The sequence below is a fragment of the Anopheles aquasalis genome, chromosome 3 (genome assembly GCF_943734665.1).
Source record: "Anopheles aquasalis chromosome 3, idAnoAquaMG_Q_19, whole genome shotgun sequence".
NCBI classification, from domain to species: domain Eukaryota; kingdom Metazoa; phylum Arthropoda; class Insecta; order Diptera; family Culicidae; genus Anopheles; species Anopheles aquasalis.
In genome coordinates this window covers 40,861,536-40,883,670 of record NC_064878.1, presented here as the reverse complement: position 1 = coordinate 40,883,670, position 22,135 = coordinate 40,861,536, and the positions used below count along the sequence as shown (strand labels likewise).

General features: G+C 48.9%; 1 protein-coding gene across 3 annotated transcripts in view; it reads right to left on the bottom strand.

The window, feature by feature from the left end:
* The window catches only part of LOC126577340 (gamma-1-syntrophin), a 41,043-nt gene that overhangs the window by 16,628 nt on the left and 2,280 nt on the right, over window positions 1-22,135 (bottom strand). The window lies entirely within an intron of this gene.

Genomic DNA, 22,135 nt, shown 5'->3' with positions numbered 1-22,135 from the left:
AGCTCTTTCTCTCATCATTATGGTGCGCTTTCCCTTCCCGCCACCGCCTTCCAATAAAGCGCGGAACCAGATCATTAACTTTCGCCGGTGGCGATGGCGGCGCGGATGTTGTTGCTGCTTTTGAAAAATGATCTAAACAAGATGCACCATCCATCCGCGGTTCCCCGGGGGGCCATCGGAACTGTAGTTCCATAAAAAAGAACACACGGAAAAGAACTCACAGAGCCCGGAACAAGCAGGACCGGCGGGAGGAAACAATATTGACAAACTGAACTGAAAGTAAGGATGGCAAACAATGCAGCAGAGCGCTGGTGTGGATGCAATGCAGCGCTCGTGTCGGTCGTTACGGTGTTCTTGTTGATAGCAGAGAGAGAAAGAAGAGAGGAAATGAAGAGGAACAGTGTCCTCTGGTGCATCCCCTATCATCAAGCGGAGGTAAGTGTTTTGAAAAAAAAGGGGCGTCCCGGTTACAGAACATCCGGATACGATCCTACAGTGCAGACGATGGTTCGCTCGCTTCACACGATTGAGATCGTGTAACAAACACGAAAAAGTGTGTCTATCTCTGCTCGAAAGGGCGTAACAGAAACTTCCAACAAATGTTTCAACACCAACCGGCACTTCTTGGATTACGGATGTTTGATGTTTTCGGGAACGAACCACACCAGACCACCAAAGCATCATCGACCACCAGCGAACGCTTGAATGCATTACTTATTCAACGGTCCAGGTCATTTCGGTGTAGTGGGAGACGGAACCGGGAGAAGAGGAAACAATCGGAACGGTCGGACCGCATTGCGCCGTGCTGGGGGTGGATCGTCGATTTCATAAATTTATGAAAAGGAACAACGGGGACGGCACCACCATCGGGTGCCCAAAAAAGCAGCAGCAGCTGGGCCCAGCTTGAGCTTGAGGTCCCGGCGTGCACGTTGATGTATGTAGGAGATGTAATCGGACGGTACCGCGCTGGCCGTTGCTTGGTGCTCTCTCTCTGTCTCTCCTCTCTCTGTTTCAGTCCGATCGATCGATTGCGCCATACGAGTCCGCCGTCCATTGTTTTTTTTTGCATCGCGCTTTCGGTTGGGCGCTTCTCGCGGTCAGGTCAGACCGAAAAGCCCGGTTCCAAATTTGGCAAACCCGGCCCTGGGAGTCGATTGGTTGATAGCCATTTTTCAAAATTATTTATGATGAAAACAGGGAAAACAATCGAGTGGATTCGCATACGAAATTCAAATTCAAACAACGCACACCAGACAACGGACGGATTGCATTTCTGGTGAGCGCAACGTTTGTGAAGCCAGAGTCCCGTGAGTCCTGATCTCTCTTGACATCTGCTGATGCTGCTGCTGCTGCTGCTTCTGGTGCTGCAGCTCGAGTTTCACTCGTTCCGTTCGAGCCCCCCTTTTTTCTCGCTTCGTTATTGTGTTCACCCACAGCTGAACCAATATCCGATCGAACCATGGCATTGCATTGGCAGACGGCAGTAGCAGCAGCAGCAGCAGCAGCAGTTCGATGCTGCATGTAATGCGCTCGTGATGACGCTCACGTCGTCGTCGTCGTCGTCGTCGTCTGTATGAATCCAGCATACATTATATGTGCACGACATGTGCAACGTTCCCGTGCCCTCTTCCTGTTGGTGTGAAAGAGAAGCAGAGAAAAGTTTAGGGCAGGTCGAGAAAGCCATCGCCATAGGTCATGATGATGATGCTGCTGCTGCTGCTGCTGGCGTTCTTCTTCACCAACGAGACCGATAAAAAAGGGGCTGGTGAGAAAATTCGGCCACCATCATCCCCGGGTGTGCCTGTGCACGGTTGCCCTTTGTGCTTGTTATCTTGTTCGACGCGATCCTCCGACGTTTCTCTTCGTCGCTTCGTCGCTTCGTCGCTTCTCATTCATTCCCGTTGGAGGATGCAGCAGCAGCAGCAGCACCAGTCTGATGCTGCTGGCAGTGCTGCTCTTTATGCTGCGCTTCCCCGGCATGACATGAATGAATCGGTAGCCCGTACTCTGGCCCCCAGAGAGGAAGAGTGAGAGAGAGAGAGCGGGAGCATAATGCATAGCAATTCAATGGCACCATATTTACATAACCTACACCACGTAAGAGGAGCGCATTTTTTTCGGGCATTTTATGGCACAGAAGGTGGCCAAGGAGAGCAGCGAGAAGGTAGCGAGTCGTTTGGTGTGCTTCAATTGCGTGCCATTGCACTAGAGGGCTGGCAACCTGGTGATTGATGTTAAAGGCCCGATGATTAATATGATTAAATGTGCTAACGTGTGTTAGGTGGCGAAGAGGAGTGGTAGGGGAGGACAAGCAGCGCAGCAGCAGCAGCAGCAGCAGCATAGAGCCAAATAAACGTCTCTGGGCCGACCAGGTTCGATTGATGGTTTTGCTTTTCGGGGGGCGAAGGCTTAGCGACGCGGAATCGATCAATCAAATCCGTTGTAACGGATTAGCCGTCGCGACGGCCAACAACCATCGATACCGAAGCCTGAGCGACTCATAATGAACTCATTTAGGGGGGCGAGGCACGGATGTTGCGCAACGGATCTCGGTTTTTGGAGGAGAAAACTGGATTTCTGGATAAAATTACGAGGAGCTTCCGATGATGACGGCGAGTTGTTCGACTTTAAGTGCTGGTTCTTCTCGTGAGGATCACAGGGAGTTGGGAATTCCATTCTGAATCTGCCACCCCAAAGGGCAGCAAAAGAATCGTGGTAATCGCTCCAACATTAAAATCCCCATTGCTGTTGTAATGTTAATGCGTTAACTACATCTCTCATCTCCAGCACTCTTCCCAAAGCATTTTGTAGACGAAGAAGAGGAAGAGAAGAAAGCGGAGAGTGGTGCGGTGCCACATATCATAACAGGCAACCCATCGGCATCGCCCAGTGCCACTTATAGCCGGATCGGAGAGTGATCGAGTGGACACACTTGAAGGCATTTAACGCTTCTTCTCTTCACGCGCTCTCGCGCTCTCGCTCTCCCGAGATGAATCTGATGGAGCCACCGTCCACCGTCCGGCACCTTTGGCCATCGATCGACTGCCACCGGAGTTAGGTTTCTCACCCCTGTTGATCCCTGTCCTGTCCTGGGGTGGGTGATGGCGAGACTGCAACCGCTAACTACATTGTACCGGAGACAACAGCAGCACCGCAGTGTAATGCATCCCTGCGGCGGCTGCTGCTGCTGCTGCTGCTGCTGCTGCTGACGAAAGCCACAAACAGCTCACACGCTTGGAGGCCAGGGCCCGGGCTATCCCGGTCGGCCAGTTAGTTGAGCCAAATGGTCAAGACATATGTACTGCGTGGCCAGACAGCCAGACAGCCAGCCAGCTAGCCAGCTAGAGCCCTTTAAAGCCCTGGTTTCATCGGGCAAGTAATCAATCTCGTCAGCCAACGAACCTCAGCGCTTTGGCCACGCATCGATATGACAGCCAAGACGAAGAAAGAGAATAGACCTCCTTCTCCTCCTCCTGAGCCATCGGTTGGTGCGCCTTTGCCGTGAAAGTAAGATAAGCAAACGGGGCCCCACCGCCCCGAGTTCCTTGGTGATTGATTGACGACATGCGCCAATGTGCATCGGAGATTCGATAGACAGCGTGGGCGCACCGAGCGCCCGCCCGCGCGCGCGCGCCAAGATGTGCCTGATGTGTCCGCCTCTCTCTTTCCCTTTCTCTCTCTCTCGCTCTGCATCTCTTTGTTGTACGCAAATGGGATTAAATTAACATCAAAATATGAACTTCGTCTCCCACTTCCTGCGGAGGTGGAGCAGAGGAGTCCCCTAAAGGGATGGCGTGCGTGCGTCCTGGTCCTTGCTTGCATCAATCCGTGGCGTCGTCGGCATGATGGTTGATGAATGAATAATGAGCCATGAAGCTTGTGGATTAAGATGCACCGACTAGAGAGGGAGAGAGAGGGAGAAAGGCAAGAGCTCCACCATTGATGCTCAAGCTCCAGGGCTCATATTTCAAGTTGAAGCAGGGATTACGTCCAAGAGTCTCGCTGGAGTTCACATCTGAAGCCACATCTCGTTGGCATCGCAACGATGGCCGGTGGCGATCGCGAGGTGAAATGGAACCTAGCCAGCCCTTAGTGGCTTATCTCGTTTATCGGATCGTCACTTCATATCGTTAGCGCGTGAGGTGGAGCCACTCCTTCTCCCGGCTTATGAACTGCTAATGGACTTGGACCAAGTTTGTTTTTTTTTGGGTTCGAGAAACTGGCGTGGGAATAGAGCCATTGAGTTGCAGCAGCAGCAGCAGCATCGCAGCATGCGGTTCCCGTCCTTCCGATGCCTCCGAGATCAAAGCAACGGCCCCGCGTTTCGTGTTATCTCTAATCCGATTAAAACCGAGGACCGAACCGTCTCACACGATAAATAGCAGCTGAGGAGGAGGAGAAGGAGGATGACGCCATTTTTGGGGGACTTTTAATTGGAAGGAATCCAAATAGCTGACGCAGACGCCAGCAGACTGCAGAGAGCGGGACGGCAATCCGTCATGGCCCACTTGTCAATTACGCTCCGGTCGTCCCAAAAAGTACCGGCTCGTTAGTGAGCCACCAGCTAGTGGGGCGACATTTTGGGCGAGATGAACAATTTTCATTATTAAATAAATTGTGTATTTGTCTGGCTGCACACACACCGGGACACACCGGCACACCAGATATCAAACACGGGGAACAATCACGGAACGTGTCGCCTCCGGGCCGTATGTGTGCCGTCTGCGCGAGCCAGACCAAGGTACAAACAAACAAACCAGCACAGCGCCTGTCTGGCTGGCCGAACAAGATAAGCGTGGAAAACGGGAAAAGTGAAGACGATCCGATTCCGAAATTTGCCTGTTGCCCGCCGCCCGCCCTCGAGAGCTTTCTTAAAAAAATGTTTCATCGTGACGCTTCCAGGCATTCATCCAGCTCGTCGGAGTGGTAGAGAGAGAGCTTATACTTCAGTTTCCAGTTTTTCCTTTTTGCTTGTGCTTGAAATTTTGTTCTGAATTTTCCCCCCCGAACCAGAATCAAGTCATGTGTCTCCTCCATGCACTCTCTGTGTCTCTCTTTGTCTCTCTGTCTTGTCCGTGGAGACATCTAATGAAACAGTTATTCGACCGGTGGTGCACCTCCCTTCTAGACAGTCCGATTGTTTGGGAAAAAACATGGCCAAGCTCTTTGGCCACCGCCCTTGGTCGGGATTTTACATTTGCTTTTCGAAGATGAAATCGTTCAACGCAAAGTTTCGCTTCTCTGTGGCCATTGGGTCTACCGGCAGCATAAACGGTACTGAAGTTTGTGGTGAGTGCGTCCTCTTCTGCGTCACCACCAGCAACCGAATGACCGAACACTTGTCTGCTGTTGAGGTAGGCGTTTGCGAAGCGATGTAATGAAGTGTCGGAAGCAGGACATTCAATGAGCGAATTTGGGTATTTAGGACCCAAAATTGGTTGCCAAAGTTGCCAAGATGCCATCAGTGGAGTGAGTTTGGCGATCGTACACTGATACATCGAATGAAGTGATGACAAGCATCTAGATAACGGTGCTTGCCCTGCCCGGTCTCACCGGCGATGTTGAGCAAGGAAGCAGCCACGTTCAGCCAGACTGGCGCCTAATGAGACAACTTTCACACATGGCAAAGCGTTGTCGGTCGGAAAAGTAGCGCCTTCAGTGCCAGCCATTTGGAAAGAACCGGCGAATCTGTTTGTGATGTCGCTAGACGCTTGACACGGTTCCACGGTGATGGCATGTTCGTCGCGGAGTTTTGATGGTGAAGTTCATGTTTGGGATTATCACTTAGCTAGAAGACGCATCACAGATAGGTCACACCGTGCGTTATGCAAAGGTCTACGTATTGTGTGCTTCATAATGATGACAAAAGTACGACAGAATAAGCCATACAGCGCCTTGGCACCAGTGTCTAGGCCCTAGGGGGTGGTGAGTCAAAGTACGAGCTTAGATTTAGTTACAGTTTGTTGCGGTTCCAGATGGAAAACTTTGCTTTCACCACAGACAGAGAGAGAGAGAAAGAGGGAAAACAACAGATTTTGCTCGCTAACAAAACTTTGCTCCTCCTTTGGCACACTCGCTCTTTGCCAAATCAAATCATCAACTTTCCTACACTCTGTGGAAACTTGAAGCGCGAGCCCTGCGCGCTCAACATCAAACCACAAGCGTGTTGTGTGGACATGCGAACGTATAAAAGCATAAACTTATGATAGGCATTTTATGTTCTAGTGACGTTTGAAAAAGGTATTCCGCACGGATCCTTTATCCTCTTCAAGTCGGGCAAACGAAGTGAAACTTCATCTCTTCCCGTCCACCCATTCCATCCAGGGTCCGAATCGGACAGGCGCAAGGTGTGTGCTTGGGCCCCCGCTGCTGGGGATTGTTTTCGAAGCGCTTCGAGCTTTGAAAAGGGAAGGGATTCCTTACAAAATTGGCCCTTACTAAGGGGAATAAGCGGGATCGAGTTGGTGAGTTTAAAAGCGAATCCGAACGTAGCAGCGTGCTGGGGATGAAATACAGAACTCGGAACTCTTATCCCGCCACTCTCCGTAGCAAGAGATTACTTAGCACCCATGGGAGCTGGACAGGGCTTTCGTCGGTATTCCAATTTGCAAAAGGGCCAGGGCCACGTAAATTCGCTATCCCCAGAGAAAGGGCCGCGCTCGTCGATCCAATCGCCGATCTGGCGACTTGCAATATCTCCATTTTCCATTTCCATTCAAATCAACTTTGGCTTTTCTTCTCGTTTTTTTTCTTCTCTCCAAGGGTAATGGCGCCAGGATGCCAGGATCGGAACCGTATCACCAAACGGGCTTTCAACGCACAGGCATCTGCTGTGTTGTTTCAGTTACTGGAGCCCGGAAATGGGATGCTGTTACTGAGCAGAGGCTTTCTCTGCTCCTCGGTGTTAGGAAAACACAAAATACCCTGCTCGCTGGGGAGGGAAGGGACGGTGTTTTGATGACGAATTGAGCCGGCAATGGCGTCGCCTTCTTGGTTGACTCACGTACCATTGTGTTCGCGGGAAAACACATTCGTAATTAATGTGCGGTCGTGGTCAGGAAGCTGGAGACCGCCCCTCCTACAACGCTTCTCCTTCACAGGAAGTGGTAATCTCAACGGAGCATTACATTTTCATTAGGCCGCAGCCATAGCGTAGCTTTCGGCTTGTGTACAGCGACCCACTCGTCTCCGAGATGAGTTACGACATGGAATGAGCAACTGTCATTTGTTTCCTGAAAAGATGGATGTTATTCCAGCACCACCTCCCTCCCCGAAAAGAACACAAATAGATGAAATGTGCGTCTAGATCGTCTTGCTAAGTGATTAAATGAAAGAAAAGACACCTCGTTCCATGGGCAGAAAAGTAAAAATGAAATTTGAAACGGAGTAGTACCAGCGTGTACTCAACGAATCTGGTTTCAATTTGATTGCCCCAGAGTTTGTCTTCGAAGAGGAAGTTTAGGGAATCGAGTTGAACGAACGGTAGAGCTGCTGGACCTTCTGGATCTGGCGATAATCCAATTATTCACTCCAGCTAGGCTCGATACTCGGATAGTCAGAATCCGACCAAACGCTAGTGCACACCATTGCTCTACACGAAACCTACAGGATGGTCCGGAATGTCCCAGCAGAGTTCATTTGCCCACGGACCCCTTTTTTCATCGCAGGACCATCCAGTGGCAAAAAACACTCCAAATCCATCGACTCTAGATGACTCTTTGGTGGCATTTGCTAGTGCTGGAAGCTAGATTGATTGCTAGAGGTACCGTTTGATGGTACCTGATGGCATAGAAAGGATGATGCATCATTCATGCAAAAGCCTGTATCGTGTGCCAGAGCTTTCATGTGAATCATTCAATCAGCAACACCTGAATGGCACTCAGTTCTGGTCAATCCGCAATGCCTATACAAGCTTTCGTCTTCACTTTTCCATGTTTCGGTAATGCATTATTCCGATTCGCGATATCCTTCTCGAAGTCGAACGGATCGTGTGATGTGGTTGAATGTTTGAAGAATGCAGAATGAATCTCCGGAGCCAGATGGAGAGAATTTAGGTATTTTAACCCGGAATCTATTCCCTTTAGACCAGCTGACGACCTTGAGTTAGCATTCCAAGTGGGTCAAAGTTCAAAAATTGAAAGCGTCCTGTTTTTAACAGGAAATTGCTTCGCTCAATTATGATATCAAGCAGGTCGTTAGCAGGAATTTGCTCGCGATTTCGAATGCCTATCCTAGAACAACATTTCACAGCTAGGCTTCAGCGTGATTCCGCGGTGCGAACTGTGCTTTCTTCCATTTGGCTTAGTCGCGCTGAAAACTCATTTCGCTCGTAATGAGTTTGCTTCCGGTGTGCCAGTTCTGTGAAGCGCCTGAACGGTCTCACGCAATGTCGCTGGAACGACGGTGAAAATGTGATTAACGGAGGTGAAAGGATATTGCCAATCGCGTGGCAAATCGCGCTTCTTTCACTCACTCCCTCGCTAGCAGCAGCAGTAGCAACAGATGAAGGGGACCTCCCACTGTCCGCCGCCCCCTCTAGGGACTCAAGGTCGGTGTGGAAAAGGTTTACTAAATCGTTGGAAGCAATCGGAAGCGAAGCGATGGAACCAGGCCAATTGAATTCCGTGCCGTGAATCGTCGTCCCAAGGACGCGAACATCATAATTTAACTCACGGATCGCTTGTTGTGGCCCAGTGCCCCTCCGCGAGCCGGGAATCGATCTGTTTTCGTGCGAAAACTCCTGTTTACCCCGTAGGCATCCGACAGGAGTTTGCTAACAATAGAGCTGGGCAAAGGGGGCTGTTTCCAGGGGCTGGTCCGCCGTTTGTTATGGTCCCACTCTCCTCCGGGGATGTTCCGGAGGAAAACTTCCAGGCTCAATCCAGGGAATGGTGAATGTTTAATAGAATGGCTGTTGCTCCAGTTCTTAAAGAGGCTGCTGTTCCCTGCTTCTTTGGCCGTGCGAACGCCAGCACCCAGTACAAGAGTTCTCGCCCAAGGTGGCAGCCCGGATAATTATCCAGAGCGATGTATCCAGGATCCAGGCTACTCCAGGGTGCACTCACGGAAGGATAACGAGCTTTTTCGCGGGGAGGAGGAGGAGTGTCATAAAATATGCACGCCCGAAAAAGGCCCTTCCAGTCTTCCGGAGCAGCGGCCTCGACTTGACGTTCCTCGAAATTTTGCTCCACTGACAGGACGCTAGGTGAGTTAATCAATCTGTTGGCCGTGCTTCCAGCGCTAGTTCCTGCCACATGAATGCGTGAGCCGCCGGAATCTGGGGCCTAGATCCTGGACTTGAATGTTTCTTCACCTTCAAGGTGTCTTAAGGTAGTGCCCCAAGTTTGTAGAGGCCTAGACGAGAGCAAACTGAATGAAAATTAACACTTAATTACCGATCTGGCAGTCGTTCTGGTGGCTAGACCGAGGGCGTTTCATCTCGAGCTAGAACGCTGGCACAGTAATTACCCCCGGGGGTTAAGTGAGTCGTCGTGCAGCCATTCCCCCGCCTCAATACAATGTTGTGTACGTTGTTTAAGGTAGATTGGCGAGGGAGCAAAGAACTCGGAACATGAACTCGTGAGTCAATTGCCCGGACCAATGGACGAAGCGGGCGAAGAGAGAGCCCGTTACTGATGTTCCTCACCAGATTCCTCACCAGATCAGCTGGCAGGTGCCGTCGATTCGGTGTTTGTAGTGTTGCTCCCGCGAGTCACCTCACCTCGATAGTCGCAGCATAAATCACGGTCCCGAACTGAGCACCATTCGTTGTGGAATTAGTTGGAATAGATTGGTCGGTCGGGTGCCGGGGCGTCACGTCGGACCATGGTGGGTCGCGCGTTCCACGATGCTCTTATCAGATGGAGATACCGAGCGTACCACCGCGTGTCTCACACTGCCGGGGACTGAATTATGCAAGCACCCAGAAGCATCGTCACCATGGCGCCCTTTATCAGGTGTAAGCTGATCTAGGGTTGTAGAGACCTCACGCTGCTGCAGCTGCAATGACTCCCGGCTCCGGCAGTTGGTGCTCTACGTGCCCTTAAGCTCAATCAGCTTCGGCGTTAGGTGGTGCGATCAGAGACTGATAGGAGCCGCTAGCGGCCCGTTGTGACCGTTGTTCTTGTGGTCGTTGCACGTTGTGGTGCTTGCACGATACTATCCGCGTAGGACGTGCCTTGGACGTGCCTGTTTTTCCCCTGCAAACAACATTCACGCACGGACGCAGCAGCAGCGTGCGACGATGGGATGCATAGGAGAGAGAGATTGCCGAGAGATTGCCTGGCACGTCAGACACCCGGTCCGGGGACCGGCCACATTACTGTGAGAGATAGTGAGTCAGCAGGCGCCTCAATGGGGGGGCAAACACAAACCCCCCGCTGTCCCTTTCGGAGAGCAAATATATGCCTTAGTGCTGAGGTTTTTTTCAGGCGAGGAGAGGAGACGAAACATATGGCCTTTTTGGTAAAGGACCAACGCCCTGGTTCCAGTGTTCGTCTCCCCGGCAAGAAATCCCTTTCATTCGTGAGGCGTTTTTGCAAAAAACTGGAACCCGGCATCATCTCCTTAGATTCGATTGGTCACGTATGTGGTGAACCTCGCCTCGAAAACGTTGTCGAAAACGTCGAGACAACGAGGAGCCTGTTGCTGTGCCGAATGTACGGGAGGGAGTTCCATCCGTCCGTGGAATCGGAAATCGATCGATATCCGCTCGAGCGTTCGAAGTCTGATAGGAACCGATCCCTGCGACAGTTCATCGAATCGAATCAACGAATATTGCAAACGGTGCGGAAGGTTATTTGTTTTCTGGCCCAGGACTCGGGTCTCCCCACAATCACAAACAGCTGCTCGAGGCTATAGCCGAGAGAGAGAGAGAGAGAGAGGAATATTGTTTTCATAAATTGATCTTAAAAAGGAAGATGCTGAACTCGAGCAAAAAAAAAATGCTTGGGTTTTACTCGCACGAAAAAAAGGGCTTGAGTGCTCGTTGACAGAGGATACACCGAGGAAAGCCAACCACTTATCAACGATTTGGCCAAACCGTCGCTATGGCCATTCGCTCACTCGCTCGCAAATGATGAGATGCTTCAAACGTTAATTACCGCGAGATAGCAAGAGGGTTCCATTCGTCTCCTGCACCAATGAAGTGCGTGTTGGAGTCACGTGGTAGCTGCTGGAGTCAAGTGGCGATGATTGCGAAGAGAAAAAACAAAAGCGAATCCGAAACCTACCGGCCGGTTTCGATTGCGCAAAGACCATCACCATCGGCCAGCTGGCCCAGTTCGCGGGACCGGACCATTTCGAGATGAAAAAGATATGCTCCTGCTCTCTCTCTCTCTCTCTCTCTCTCTCTCTCTCTCTCTCTCTCCTTCTCTTTCGCTGGAGCAGGTTCAAACAGGCGGCACCGGATTTCAACAACAAGCAAATCATGTTGAGTAATGTTGGGTGCCTTCATTCCACTTGGCCGTGGCCTGTTGCTTGCCCAAGTGCCCGGCTCGTCGAAATCGAAATCTGGCAGAGACCAAGTGGTTCTGTTGACCCGCTGGTGTGGGGCCATTTCGCCCACACCTGCTGCTGCTGCTGCTGCTGCTCGGGGGGGGGGGGGGGGGGGGGGGGCGTTTGCTCAACTCAGCACATACCTTATGCTGTTGCTCGTGGTGCTCGATTGGCCCGGATCGTCTGTGCGCCTGTGCCGAGCGTCGAACGCAAGGTGATTGTATTTCAATATTTGTTATCAGAATTAAACAGAGTGTTTTCCTCCCACTTGCCCGCTCGCCGCTTTACCTTATGTTGCGCTCGTTGGGGGTTTGCTCGGAGTTCGCCAGAGAAAATGAAAATAATTTGACTTCCACCTCCGTCCCCTGCGGGTGGGTGGAGGGAGTGAGTGTGGGTGATGAAGTACTGCAACAGCTTCCCCTGACTTGGCAGAGAGCCTCAACTCCCTCCGCTTCCACGGAATATCTGATTTTATATTTTGTATTCCAGCGAGAGCGTCTTCGCGCTCCACCATTTGTGTCATTGTTGTCTCGTGGCCTCCGCCTCTGGAGCAGCAGTAATGAATTGAATTCTCTCAGGCGCACATACACGCCACACACCCCTTGCTCTGCATTGTTGAGAGGACCGGTAATTGAAGTGCATTTTAATGCAGCTCCGATACCACCCACGGTGTTTCGGCACCTTCAGTCAGTCCTTGTCCTCTGTGCACCCTAAAGGAAGGGGTGTCAATTATTCGCCCAGGTGAATGGAGGGTTTTTGGGACACAGAGAGAGAGAGATGGAGGAGAGATGTGTTGTACACAGACAACCCCTACACACACCCACGTGCAACACGGAATGGCTCTTCGGGTTCGCGTTCATTACACACCCATCCATCCTGCGTCCATTAAATCATCCCCGGAACACTCCGGGCTCGGACCACTCGTCGCCATCCGGATTCGTTGGTTTGCTGCTCTTGGGTTGCTAGGGATGGCGAGTGAGCGAGCGAGCGAGCGAGCGAGGGATTGATTTGTGGTTTTTGACAAACCAAACTCATCCTAGCAACCGCAGGATTCGAGCGTCACACGACGGCACCATCACTATACGGCCTACTGAGCCGCCAAGGCTGTTGGTTTATGAAATCCATAAATTCCCGGTTCCGGTGGACAACCTGCAGCTGGTGCGGTGATTGGGGCGGTGTGTACGTGGTGCGTATAATGTATGTGAGATTTATGAGCAAAGAGACCGAGAGGGAGAGCAACAAATGGCGGCTGAAGGTGTATCTTGGGTAGGCCAAGGCCCAGGCCCAGGCTATCGCGATTCCGGTTGACAAGTGCACCGTGGTGTGGCGTGGCGCGTGGGCCTCAATCTTTTTAGCGCACACATTCGAGCCTCTCTTTAAGTCCTTGTGAACCGAATGCCCACAGGTACATGTGTGGGCGATGACCCCTCGCCAGACGACGCTCTCGATGAGTGCGGCTCGTTTTATCATTTTCTCACTTAACGCCCAACAGGGGTCCGCTTTATAAAGCATTCTTTTTTTCGGGAGGCAAACGTGCCAAACAGAGCATCCCGGTGGGTGGGTTGCTGGGGGGGAGCATCCCTTGGACAATGCAGAGTGGTGACAACGAGGAGCGGTCGGTGCGGTCTTTTGTTGTGCGCCTAAATTATTATCACATTCCCGTGGGTGTATGTGTGGCCAAGCATGATGATCATCATTCAGCACCACCACCAGCAGCTTTTTTCAGTCCATTGTTTCGAGGTTTCCGCCGGCGGCGCGAGACCTCCGCGAGCGCTTCGCTGGAGCATTAAAGTGGTTGCCATTTTGAAACGCTTTAGATTCCATCCCCGCTGTAGCAGAACGGCACCCGGGCCCTCGAGGAGCATCAATAAAATATTCCACTGTTTTTCACACCTGTTTTCCATTTGTAAATGGGTGGAAAAACAAAAGAACGAAGGGTGGAAAGTTCTGATACAGTGATCCGCATAAGTGAAGGCCCATCTCTAGGGTCCACCACATTTTCGTCTGTAAATTGGACATTTTCGGTAACATTTTCGGTCAAGTGAAAGATGGTCGATCATGATTGTGACAAAAGTAAAAGCCCACCTGCAAGGAAACATGTATCTCAATTAATATGGGCCACTATTACCCCGGATTTCCATTTGCAGCCATTTTAACATGTCTTTCACATGTTTTCAGATATGTTGGAGATTATTCTAATCGTATTGCATCGTAAAATATTTGGTTTTAATAGATACATAATTCATAATGGGAGGTTTACATAAAAAAATCCCATAAATTCTCAATCTGACCTGGAAGAAGGTGAATCTAGACAATTAATCCGACGAGGATGTCAATAAGAATTTATAGTTTTAGCGATTCGTTTAAAATCGTCTTTCTATAGCTCAACAAAATTGCTTTCTCGGGCCCATACGCTGACTGAATAAATAAAAAAAATCCTTCCGCGCGTCAACATAATTTGCGCACCCCACAGTACTGTTATTTTCACTAATTTAACAGTCTAATTGAATGGAAAAACTGCTCCATATTCTCACCCTGGTTCATTGTGACCTGCAACTGACAGTATGGCATACCATGGTTTGCTTTCCACTAAACTCTCTATCGACGAATTGTATTAAAAGTCATAATTGATGATTCTAAAACAATAAATTACTTCTGCAGCCTTCATTAAGCTTGAAAACATATTTTTGGGAGAAATTAAAACGATTTAGCTCAGTTTTGGATGAAACGGAAGTCCTTTAGCATATCTACTCCTGCACTAATGTTGAGCTGATCTTCCGTGGCATACTTCGCTCCAAAACTATTTTTGGGATCTTATGAAAGGGATCCTATGATTAAAAAGATAATTAGCTTCGATGATTTCTTAATCTCTGGAAAGATTTTTACATTTTTCCTACCATCCGTCTTCCGATGGCGTCCGAGTTTGGAACTGTAAGCTTCTGATCTAGAACATTGGTGATTAATTAGGATGTCATGAACTGCCCCCGTTCGATGATCATTTTTCTGCTACTATCTGTCGAAATAATTGGTTCAAACAATGATGAACAAGCGGTTTTCTGATAAGCATAGAGTCTTCTGTCCTTCGATAGACCCATTCCAAGTGCAAAAGCCCGCGCGCAATTGACTTTCTACTGGAGATGCTAGGATAAGTGAATTTAACGTATGTAAACAATAATGGAGGGCACGTAAAACATTGAAACAGACTTAAATAAAAACCCTATTAAAGATACAGTAACCACAAGGCTCTGTCGGAGTCCTAATAATATTTATTGCAAAGTAGGCTTTTACTTTTGTCACAATCATGCTCGATCATCTTTCACTTAAAGAATTTTCAAAAAAAGGTTCTCGAACCTATCAAGCTCACAGCAAGTGATTTGGAAAGAGGAAAATTAGAGCTTTTATAAAAAAAATCACATGGCCTTTGTGACCGAAAATGTCGAATTTACAGACGAAAATGTGGTGGACCATAGTGGTGGGCCTTTACTTATGCGGACCACTGTAGGTGCAGAGGGTGGAAAAGCAGGGTATGAGGGGTGGCAATGATGAAGTTGTTTTGTGTCACAAACTTCGCTTCGGTCGCTGGTGCATGAATTAATGGATAGATGCGTGTGTAATATGGTAAACCAACCGCAAAACCATCATTGTCGTTCACTGATGACCACTCTCGGTGTAGGCGACTGTCGATGACGAAACAAATGACAGGTTAGTGTGACCACGCACGTGTGCCCATCACGCCCAGCTCACGTGCTCCGCATGTTTATTTGTCTGTCCGTCTGTCTGGGAATGTCTTTTTCAGGAATTAAAGTTTGATGTACCGCAAAAAGGGTGGGGTGTGCGCCCACCGGAAGGGAGCGTAGAGAATAACGGCGAGGCTGTGGGTATGAACAATGTTTTGCACTCAGCATAAACTTGGCCAAATGCGAGTAACGGTTCTTTCATGCTTCTCTCCTGGGTTTGTCGTCATCAGACCCAGGTTGATTCGATCGATCATATGTGTTTGTGTGTGGCTGTATGTGGGTCCTGGAAACACAACCACAACTTTACAATGTTGCATGAGCAAATCTAATTTCATTCCAGACCCGCTTTGCTGTCCGTTCGTTCCGGGGGTCCGTGAACGTAGCAGGATCCTCGGGACCATGTGCGCCGCCACCACCATTTACATACATCATAAACCCATTTCCAAGCAAATTGGGGTCCAGAGTCGCCGGTTTATTGAACTTTTTCATTAGTATCCCTGGGTGCTCCCGACGTTCGACGTCTACGGTCGGTTGAAAACAATGGCCATTTGCATGTAATTGAACCTCTAACGGGCCCTTCCCTAGTGCAAGCGGCCACACGATATAGTGTGGCCCCCGGTGCTGGTGGTCCCGTGACAACTTCTTTATCGCCATTTGTTCCAACGGCCCCGTCTCCGTACCATGTCAGTCTTTTCTCGTTGCCCTTCATTCCGATTCCGATGCAGATTATGATGGAAAGGCTTACCCAACGTGCCAGCCCAGGCCTATTTGTGTTCTATTGCAGCAGCCTCACTGGCAGCATAGGATCACTGGAAAAGTGCACCAACAACGACGAGAGAGACAGAGAGAGGGAGGAGAAACGGCGTTCGGAAGGCAGAAAACGAAACGATGGTGTCTGGCGGTGTTCCGTGGCGGAACTGTAATAAGGCCATCCGACTACATCATCATCATCATCATCATCATGCTTCCACGATCCAACCGATCCGACCGTGCTATATTAAGCCGCTCGAACGCCAAAGGTCGAGGTCTTGTGTCCCGGGGTGCCTTGCCGGCGACGACGAACACGACGACAACTCGATGTTGCTCCGTAACTTCCTCCCTACTCCCTCTTCAGCTCCAGTGCCGATGGTCGGCGGCGGCCATTCCAAATCGATGTGACAGAACTGTCGATGCAAACAAAAGCCTTGAGCCGCGCATAATGTGCCACAATCGTCGTCATCTTCATAAGAAGGGAGCTGAGGTCTATTTTTGAATTCGCAGCCACTGGGGCTGACAATTGCAATCGGGTTGTCGTTCCGCTACAATGTAGTTTTCCCTCCGTGAAAGGCCTTTACTGGCATCTTACTGCTTCTTTGCTTGCACGGTACACTAATTCTTTTTTAAAGTTCTTTTACTCAGAACGGGCGCAAAATAGACGAAACCTCACGAAGATAATCATGGCGACGGAGTAATTCCTTTATTAACGAATTACTAAGTCGCCTTTTTGGGCAAAGTACATCGTTAAAAAGCGGCTGAGGTTAACCTTTCAAATCATACCGTAGATGAGCGCCACCTGAGGTCCTCCATTACGGGAACGGCGTATCTGGCACCGGGTTTTCCGTATAAATCTTCATTAACGCCGAGCGCCGAGTTTAGGTTTTATTGCTGTCTCGGAAGCACTCGGAACTTCGCTGCCAGCACCTGGAGCACCACCGGGGCCACCGGAGAAGGTTAATCCATCCATTACATCCAGTGTAGTGTCCGCACTAGTCTATGAGTCTGTGAGGGGGTTTATGAGGGCACGCGCTAGTGCGTCATGATCCCGGGGAATGGGATCCAAAATAATTATATCTTCAGATCGTAATGATGCTGTGATGAGTTTGATGACGTAACCATGGTTTCCCCTGGGCTTTTGGCGTTATGGGTCCAAAGTACAGGGCTTGTTGTATATCTGCAGGAAACGGACTCAAAATTATACGAGTTACAAAAGTACTTGCTTTAATGGTAATGATCTCTTTCCGATTGTTATTAAACATTCAGTTTAATAACAGTTGAAGAAACAAATCGATTCAAGCTCGTAGGATGTCGAATAACCTAACCTTCATTACTTTGATTACTCATTTCATGACCGTAGCAGCCACGGCCATTCTTCCACAGAATTACTGTCATCGATAGCTGATGCATTTTCTCAGTTAGATCCCCACAGCAACTGAATCATTAATTTCCTTGTAAACGCAATTGTTGCTCACTGACAACCAGTGATTGTAATTGCGATTTACAGCTTCCTGGAAAAAAAAACAAGGAACTTCGCACAACAACCAAGTACAGGGTGCGCCATCAGGATGTGTCCTATTTTAAAGTTGAATAACTCTCTCATTTTTCAGCCGATTTTGACAAATAGGCCAGTTTCTGAAACTTCAGTCTGTGCCATTTTAGTAATGCATCACTTCACGTTGAAAGAGCTGACTGAAATTGTCACACTTTACATTGAAAATAATCAGTCTATAGTGGAAACTGCGATCGTGCAATGGATGATTAATAAATGGTGGTTTCCTCCTTTGTCGCATATGACGGCGCTGGCTTATTTTCTGTGGTTCTATTTAAAAAATAAGGTTTATGCCAACAAACCGAAGACTATGAAACAACTTTGAGCAAATATTGGAGCTGAAATTGCCAAAATAACTCGCCAAATGTTGTCAAAATAATGTAAGAAAAAGAACCTCTTTTTTGTACGTCGAATGAAGGCGGTCATTTGATCGATATCATGTTTTGGGTATGACACAATTAACGGCATAGAATAATCTAAATAAAACTGGTTTAGTTTTTAAAATCGGATGAAAAATGGCAGAGTTATTCAACTTTAAAATAGGGTACCGTCTGATGGCGCACCCTGCACAACATTTTATTGTTAGCTGTATAGAAATACAGGGCATAGAAATGTGCAATTTTAATCTGTAGACCATTGTATAATAAAGTATTAAAATCTATTATTCAAGATGAAAAATAAACAACAGACTGTAGTTGATGTTCTTGCCTTGAAAGAGACTGAACAAAGCCTTTCTTCTACTAGAACTTTTCCCAGCACCCTTCGCATGCCCTTCGGACATTCTCGGAGAGAAAGTTTCATCCCAGAATAGCTGCGACTTATTCCGGTCAAAATGCGGTATATTGTGTTCCAATAAACATCCGATGCCATGTCACCGAGTGCCGGATTCATTTGTGGAAACAATCGCCCTTGGACTCACTTCTTCCAGCACAACCAATGGTACTCGAGGGTCCCTAAAGAACTGGCCACACTAACCTCTCAACTCAACTCTGACAACCGACTATGGGATGCTGCTTTTTGCATCTGTGTGCTTCACCGGGCACCACTGTTCTAAGCATCATGCTCCTGATGGTCTGCTGCCAACAGATGCACGAGCCAGAAGCGCATCCGGACGCCGGATGCACCGAGGAACTGCAAGCTGTACAGTTGGTGCATCACTCTGGCTGTCATTTGCACCACATTTCCGTGGTCGCTCGACGCAGAAACCCTCGCGGGAGCTTAAAACTCGTTCCTCGCATTCGTCCGGCGTTGATTTGTGGCACATCTTCGCCTCCGAAATGAAAATAAAACGAATTCATCTCCTGTATGCTCGATCCGAGAAAGGAAGAAACGAAACAAGAGGGATCGAGAGGAGAGGCGATTCGCTACAGAGGGCGAAACATATTTCCTCCACTGATGGGTTTTACAGATTGCTGCCGTGCATGATGCGGCGATGTTACGATATGTTGTGGTCCAGGGTGAGATACTCGGACTATGCGTGCGTTTGTTATTGCTGCGGCGAAGGTCCAATGGCATGTGGTAACATGGTGAAGTGATTAAAATACCGCCGAACGGAGACCAATTTTTCATGCTCCGAGTCCGATTTCAAGACGGGAAGGGTTCATCCGTCAAGTATTTGGGTTTCGGCATTCTCTGGGATCGCGATGATGGACGGCCGGAATGGTTGGGTCCAGTAGCAGCAGCAGCAACGGGGACGAGGAATCGGAGGAGAAGGTAGGGGCCAAAATATGGAATTCATCTAATCATATGCATCATTCATGTGATGTGCAGTCCAGTCCAGTCCACAGGCAACCCTTTGCTGGGTTCGTTCGATGTTTGGTTCTCTCGATCTCTCGATCTCGAACCTGAATTTGGAGATCTCGTGGTGGTGTGCGAGCAGGGGAGCATTAGAACAACATTTTTACACCCTCTCTTTCTCTCTTTCTCGTTCACAGAAGCGTGACAACAATCCGAGTGTTCCGAGCATAGCGTGTCATCGCATCTCGTACGCGTTACCGAATGTCCGAAAAGGGGGGCCGTGGAACCGTCATAAAAACGTCCAATGCGGTCCGTAATCTAAAGCGTGGCGTGGCGCTTTATCATTAACGGTATCTCGAGCTCCAGCTTTCGAACACCTTCACGGGACACCAATCGACTCTCTGTGGTCCCAAAAATTCTCTCAAAACCAATGCAAAGAGGATTGGACTAGGTTTTTGGTCGATTATGCTGACGATTGATAGCGTCATGATAGTAAAGTATGCATTAAAAAAAGGGACAAAATTTGCCGATTTTTCATGAGCAAAACGTCAATTGCACCGCTAAAACGAAAAATGCAGAGTCAATAGTAGTTATCCATGAGTCATCAGACAAAATTTGAGAGCTCTATCAGTCGAACTCTAATCGTGATGGCGAAAACAAAAAGCTCCAAAAGATGCTGATGACTGAGACCGAGGTAAAAGTGATTACATCGCAGCGACCTTGAGATCGGTGCAATGGTCCAAATAGTTAAAAAGAATCTGGAGGACATGGGCATACATGTCAGAAAGCGGAAGGCCTGGCCACTGATCTCGGAGCAGCAAGTAATGCTGCAGCGACTGTGGTTGACCAAGATAGTCAAGTTGTATTTTTCAATGCATCTCGACGTGGCGGTTGCGAATAAACGCCATACCTATCTCATCCTGGATGACAAATTATTAAAACGCACTTTATATTTTACTTCCCGCACGAAGAAAGTGAGTTCTAAAGTGAAATTCACTCGCACACCGAATTCCTCCAGAAGACCCTGCTGTGGCTAACAATCAGCTGCCATTCTTTAACTCGGAACCAGAATTCGGCGCGGAATGGCGTAGATTTTTTTGCTGATAACCTGATAAACTTTCTTTCCGCATGTAATTTACAGAATTCAATTATCTGTCATAGTTTATTTTTTTATCACCATTCAAATTTGATCTCTTCTTTTTAATGCATACGTTAACTCTCGAAGAAGTTACTTCTATCGATGCACAATGCACCGAACTGCACTTTGGACATGGGAATTGTACAAAGTTTAGTATTTCTGACGTCCGTGGACGACGAGGTGTTCCAAGAAACATCAACTGATCTTATCCTTTACGGCTTGAGTGTGACAAGCAAATCTGTATTCTCCGTGATTTCGGCCGAAGGCAGTGAGTCGCCTGAGGCCTCGGAGAGCTTCCTGGTAGCTCTGCCTGCCTGAGTGGAATTTCAATAAGCAAGTCAGCGTTCTCGGTGTAACTGCTGGTGCTACTGGTGCTGCTATTCATAAGACACCCTGGAATGTCATTTTACTCTCATGAAAAGCTATCCTCTGGCCCCTTTCCCCGGGGTGGACTCCCTAGTGGAAAAGCAGAAGAGTCTTTTTTGTGTCTGTTTCTCTGTTTCTTCCCAGAGATTTACCATAAGCGAAGCAGCTAATTGGTGGCCTGGTGGCCGGTCGGTAAGTGTTTCTACTGGCCCAGCCCTCGCCCGAAAGGATTTGCAAAGAAATGGGACCAACGAGAGCGTCCTCTATTCGGCAGCTCGTAGCCGGCCGTGGCCAGGCCCCCGTTTTCCGTTGGTGCTGCGTCACGCTCAAGTGTTTCGCCTTACTCGACATAATCGCTGTATGTGTGGTACCAGGATTATGTAATTGAATCCTTCGCCGACCAGGGCACGTGTGACTCAAGTGGCAATGGCTGCTGGCTGCGACGGTGAAACTAGGCCACGGGAACGGAGAAAAGAGAAAAGACGCCTCGGCGGATCCTTGATGCGGCGGATGTCTCGAGAAGGATGCCGTGCAAGGATCGAATGCAGCGGGAAACGAACACACCAACCAATCTCTTCCATCGTGTGTGAAATGTGATCCAACTGGGCTCGACCTATCACCAAACACACACGCGCACAAGGACACATGCACGGTAGTGTTGTTTGCGGAACCGATAACCGATCTAATGGAAAATGATTGCTTGCGCTTGTGCTTCCGGGCGATCGATGCGATTGCATGGCCGCCAACGCGAAGCGAAACATAAATCCATCCGGGTGATCATTTTTAATTGGCTCGACCCACACACATACACAGCCAGACGCGAGCGTTCGTGTGTCCCGTAATGCATCATTGTTTTTTTTTTGTGTGTTTTTGTTGAAGATTTATGTCCTTCTCATGTTGCTCACGTTCATACGTCTCGCCTGGCATGGAATTCACATTGCTAGCATCCGTTCCTCGTTCCCTCTTCGCCGAACAGAAGATTGCTTTTCGAAATCGAAGGAATTGAATGACGAATTACTGGCTAAAGAGAGGGACAGAGAGCTTGAGCCTCCTCTCGAGAGGCAGTAATTAATTAGTGGAGCGTGACTATCGAAAGCCTATGTTGGATTAAGTGACAGAGCCTGCAAACTTCCCGATAGGACAATGACATATCAGAACCAGCAGCACGCTGCTTTAAATATCTTTCTTCCCATGATTTGCGAAAACTCTCTGAGCGGAGCAAGAACTTTATTCAAAAAGTTTCTCAAAACAAAGCCTTGTATCGGAGATACCACGCTTACCGCTCATAAGAAGAGCATAATCCTCCTGCCTAGAGTGCCAGAATGGGTGTGTGCTGGAATGCCCAGCGATAGCATC